General features: G+C 34.7%; 1 non-coding gene across 1 annotated transcript; it reads left to right on the top strand.

Moving 5' to 3' along the window:
• The first annotated feature begins 2225 nt into the window (after positions 1-2225).
• Positions 2226-2333, top strand: LOC127109402 (small nucleolar RNA R71). The gene has a single exon (XR_007796700.1). It is a non-coding gene; the product is annotated as a small nucleolar RNA R71 (small nucleolar RNA).
• The last annotated feature ends 3302 nt before the right edge of the window (positions 2334-5635 follow it).

Raw genomic sequence — 5635 nt, 5'->3', positions numbered from 1 at the left:
GAATCAGAACTGGTTATTAAAGCTACACAATAACAAACCATTAGGGTACCAAAATTGTTCTCACACAAATACAACATTGTTATCATCAAAACTCAAGGTATAGATGCATAACCAAATCTTGTTCTAACACTTCTAGCATAATTTTTTGCATGTATACATATGGGTTTATACTTTTTAGATCAGAAATGTTATAACATAAAGTCGTAGGATATTTTCTTAATACCATCAAAAGTCTCTTGGTTTCTTCATTATTAAGATAGATACTAACTATGATCGGGCGATCAAGTCATTCATCAAGAAATTTCATACCTTAGATTCTTGTGTAATACCTTAAGTTCTATTGATGGTTTCTTAGGGCTTGGCATAGGGTCAGGTGTAAGTGCTAAGCATTCTCTCGGTTCATCATTAGAATATTGGCAATGGTATTCATCCTTGTCTTCTTCTAGAATTTCTTCAGCTGGAAGTTCTACTAATTCTGTAATTGGTTGGGGAGGTGCAGATGCTAACTCTTTTATGCATTTATCAATGATATCTATAACACAACAAGTGTTGTCTATAGCATGGGTATTTAGAAATTGCAAAAGGATAAATTTGATTTTCTCCTCTCCTACCTCAAATTTTAACTTCCCTCGTTTTACTTCTGTTATCGCACCAGTTGTGGCTAAGAAATGTCTTCCTAAGATGATGGATATATTCGAATCTTCCTCTATATCCATGCCTATAAAGTCTGTAGGGATATAAAATTGGCCAACGCGAACTAGAACATTTTCCAGCATTCACACAGGGTATTTAATATAATGATCTTCCAATTGGAGGGACATTCTAGTTTTTCTCAAGTCTCACAGCTTTAGTTTTTCACATATGGAAAAAGGCATTCAACTGACGCTAGGTCCGAGATCATATAATGCATTGTCGATAATGTACTTTCCTATTACACAAGGAATAGAAAAACTACCAGGGTCTTTCAATTTGGGTGGCATGTTGTTTTGGATAATGGCGTTATCCTCTACAGTGAGTGCCATTGTCTCTTCATATTCAATTTTCTTCTTATTTGATAAGATCTCTTTTAGGAACTTAGAATATGAAGGCATTTGAGTAATGGCCTCAGTGAAAGTTATAGTAACATGAGGTTGTTTTAGGAGCTCAATGAATTTCTTAAATTGACCTTCATTCTTGGTTTTGGCTAGCCTTTGAGGGTAGGGTATCTTTAGTTTATATGTAGGTGGAGGTACATAAGGTTTCTCTTTCTCATCATCATCTCTATTAGTTATAGTCTCTTCCTCTTCAGCTATTGGTTTTCTTACTTGACTCTCATCAGCAACTTTCTCAAGTTCCTCCTCTACTTTCCTATACATTACAGGGTTTTCAACTCTTAGGTCTACTGGTCCATCTAACTCTGTCCTACTTCATAGTGTGATAGCATTTGCATGTTACTTAGGATTTGGTTGAGGTCGTCCTGGAAATGTGCCAGCTGGAGCAGCAGTAGCCACTTGTTGTTGGGCAACTTGAGAGATATGAGTTTCAAGCATCTTGTTATGCGTAGACATGGCTTCAAACTTGTTTGCTAATTGTTTTATTAGCTTATTAGTATAATGTTTTGATTCATGAACTCTTTGTTATGTTGGGTATAGGATGCAATGAAATTCTCCATCATAAGTTCTAAGTTTGACTTTCTAGGAGCAGGAGGAGCAGTAGTGGCTCTTTTTTAAAAACATGTAGGGTTTGAAGGTGGAGGACGTAGCGTAAACAATACGTTATTGTTCTTGTAAGAGAAGTTGGGAAGGTTCCTCCATCCAGGATTATAGGTGCTGGAATAAGGATTTCCTTGCGCATAGTTGACATGGTCTGGCGTGGTTACAGTCAATATTTGAAAATCAGTGGATATATGTCCTTGGACTCCATAAATTTCACACTTTGGGGCTACAACAACTACAATGGTTGGAGTGGTTATAGTTAAGTTATTGATATTTTGGTTAAGTGCTTCGACTTTAGCATTTGTATGATAAAATCCATTGACATCGAACATTCCTCCTTTCTGTTGGGTTTTTTCGACTTGAACTCTTTCAGTTCCCCATTGGTAATGATTTTGGGCCATGTTTTCGATAAGTTGGTAGGCTTCCTCGAAGGGTTTGTTCATTAAGGCTCCTTCAGAAGCAACATCTATGGTCATTCTAGTATTGTATAGTAGATAATTGTAGAAAGTATGAATGATAAGCCATTGTTTTAATCTGTGATTAGGACATAGTCTTATCATATCTTTATATCTTTCCCATGCATCAAAAAGTGATTCTCCTTCAATTTATTTAAACGTAGTTAAATGATTTCTCAATACTGTTGTTTTTCTTGGTGGAAATATCTGGCTAAGAATACCCTCTTGAATTCATTCCAAGTGGTGATTGAGTTCGCGGGTAGAGACTATAGCCATGCTCCAGCTCTATCTCTCAAGGAAAACGAAAATAAACGTAGTCTACTGGATTTTGGATTAGCTTCAATACTCTTTAATGTGTCTTCATACTGTACAAACACTAATAAATGAAGATTTGGGTCCTCAGTAGGATTTCCAGAGAACTCGTTCTATTGCACAATTTGCACCAGAGACGATTTCAATTCAAAGGTGTTCACCTAGATTGCAGGTGGAACAATACTTGAGTGTGGTTCATCCTGAGACGGAACCGCAAAATCCTTGAGTGGATGGTTATCGGCTTCAACCATAGGTTCAAATATTGCTCTAAGTTCACATATTCGGTGTTTGATATGAATATAACGCTCGAATTCAGGGACCGGTTGTTCTAACTTCTCTGCGTTAGAGTGAGTGTTGGGCATACAACCAATAAAAAATATTTAAAAAATGCCTTAATCTATACGGTGCAACAATGGAGTTACGATGTTGAGTAATAAATATCTTCCCGACAACGACGCCAAAAACTTAATGTGTTCTTCTTGTTTTCCTTCTCTTAGATGCTTTCCACAAGTGCACGGAATGTATCGAAGTATAAAAGGTTGTCGAACCCACAGGGAAATTATAGTCAACTTATATGTTATCTACTATCGCTATGTAAATTTAAGGTTGATCGGACTTTGGATGAGAAGGGGAATTAGAATGGAAAATTAAACAAGTTTGTTTATAAAAGCAATTAAAAGTGAGATCGAAATATGGATTGCGTCAATCAATAGTACTCACGCCTAAGTCGGATTAATCAATTGAATTGGGAAAATATTTTTCTTTAATAGTAAGTATAATACTATTATAAATTCTACATTGTCGCTGTCGTCGTTCGCTAAATCGGAACCTAGTTTTATTATAAATTCTACATTGTCGTTGTCGCGGTTCGGCCTGTTGAAGTATAAAAATTATATTTTTAAAAATTAAGAACTTCTAATTAATTAAAAAGTCGCTTCTGGATGAAAACAAATTTAAAGGTGGTATCGGCTGTCGCTCGCGTAGCACCAGAGTTCAAACTTACAGATGCCTGCAGTCGCATCACATCTATTCCTATAAAGTCTATTTATGAAACTAATTGATTTTGTAATTTTGAAATAACATATGTCCTTGCTCTTGATTTAATTAAAATCAGATATTTATATTTTTCATCTAAGACACAGGTTCCTCCCTTTCAAACCAGAACCAATATCTCTAATTTTAACGCTTTCGCGGTAAATAACTCTAATTTAAACAATATAAAAATCAATCCCAAAAAGAATCCTAGTTTAATTTATATTTTCCAACTTAGATGCGAGTACCGTCAAAACGACGGTCCTCACATTCCATACTCTAAACGGTCTAGCCGGACAGATTTTACATAGTATTCATGTTATAATCATCATACATGCAAGATAGAAACTTAAACATAACGATTATGATGATATAAAGTAGTAATAATAACTAGCATGCAATATATATATATATATATATATATATATATATATATATATATATATATATATATATATATTTCTAGCACAGTACGTGTGAATCAATTCAAATATATTATGTATGTAATACTAGTAGATGATGATATAAGAAACTTAAAGTTCAAAAAAGTAACAATTGGAATGGATTAACCCATTAAGAACAGTAATAACAATATTAAGACTTAAAGTAAATAAGTGCAGAAATTTAAAGAAGGAAAATGATTATGGAAAATAAACACAGTGCGAGAATTGTAAACCATAAAACTTAAAAGAAAAAAAACTTATGGAATTGAAATAACGGCAAGCTTAAACAACGAATGAACCAAGTACAAGCAGAAACTTTATAATTCTTAAAGTTATGATGTACTTATTCCCCGATATAAATAATTAAGCACTTTTACAGAGTGATTTTATCTGCCTACTTAATACTAGAAAACTTGGATGGTAAAAACCAAAAAATAAGCCTATATATAGTTGTCCATATGTTGAATGTAGGTTGAAGTCATGCAGAGTTTGGTTGAGAAAAATATGTGGGAGTTGGAGAAGACTGAGCAATTTTTGTTGTTGGAAATCTGGGCATGAAGTCCATGGCGAGCTCCACAGCTTCATGGCGAACGCCATGAGTTCAAAATGGGGAACGTGGCTGGTAAAGGGGACATGGCGAGCGCCATTCACCTGTGGCGAGTGCCACAAGCTAAAAATGTCTTTTTTGACTTTCTTCATGTTGATGTGTCCTTTTCTCTACTTTTGGCCAATTTTGCTTCATTTTTTCTTGTGCTAGCTCTTACTTGGAGAATATATGCAATACAAACAAAATACCATCATAACACTATATACAAACATAAAATGGATATAAAACAAATAAAAATGCATGTGTATCGAGTTAGAAAATGCTATAAGTTTCATGGTTAACAAGATTAGGTTCATTGATGATTTGTTTTTTTATTCTTCTCAAAGGTGAGTTCCCCTCTATGAGATTATCAAGAGTACCCCCCCCCCCCCCACCAACAGAGTTTTCGCTCAATTTCTCACTTTTTTCTCCCTCTACTTTTTTCCCCCCCTCTTATTAAACTACTCCCTCTTTAAAGACTTCTCATTCTTCATTAACCACTTCCTCATCTTGACTTTTCTTATCACTACCACACATTTTTGTTACCACTAGCACTAGGGGTTGAAGGTACCATTCTATTTATCAACTATATGGCTTTGGAACTCTCACTCAATGGGTTTTTTACGGTATTCCCATAAAAAAAACCACTTTAACTAGGATGTGATGTTATTTATCTATATAACTGACCAATTTACATCTCTATGTTTTTTATGGATGCTCAGCGTTCTTACTCATAGTTTCCTGATTTTTTGTTATAGGTTCTTGATTCTTGTTTACTTGCTTGAAATTATCTAGAGTCATTTTCATAAACTGAGCCATGGCGTCTTCAATTTGAACTGGTTTCCTTTGTTGTGGTGCTTTTGGAGCTTGTTGAACACCTTGATTTTCATTCAGAGTTTGACTATTACTCCCCTTGAAGTTAGGATGATCTTTTCAACCAGGATGGTAAGTGGTGGAGTAGGGATTATTCTTTTGAAAATTTGCATATTGAACTTCAACACTAACTCCTTTTGGTACATAGTTTCCATTCGTATGCCCTTTTTAAAGTCAAGACACTATATCCAATATGTTTTGATGAAGACAAAATGCAATTCAAATGATCATGTCAAAAGT

Source organism: Lathyrus oleraceus, chromosome 7 (assembly GCF_024323335.1).
Source record: "Lathyrus oleraceus cultivar Zhongwan6 chromosome 7, CAAS_Psat_ZW6_1.0, whole genome shotgun sequence".
Lineage (NCBI taxonomy): Eukaryota > Viridiplantae > Streptophyta > Magnoliopsida > Fabales > Fabaceae > Lathyrus > Lathyrus oleraceus.
Note: the sequence above shows the minus strand (reverse complement) of the source record. Positions and strands in the feature narration are given on the sequence as shown.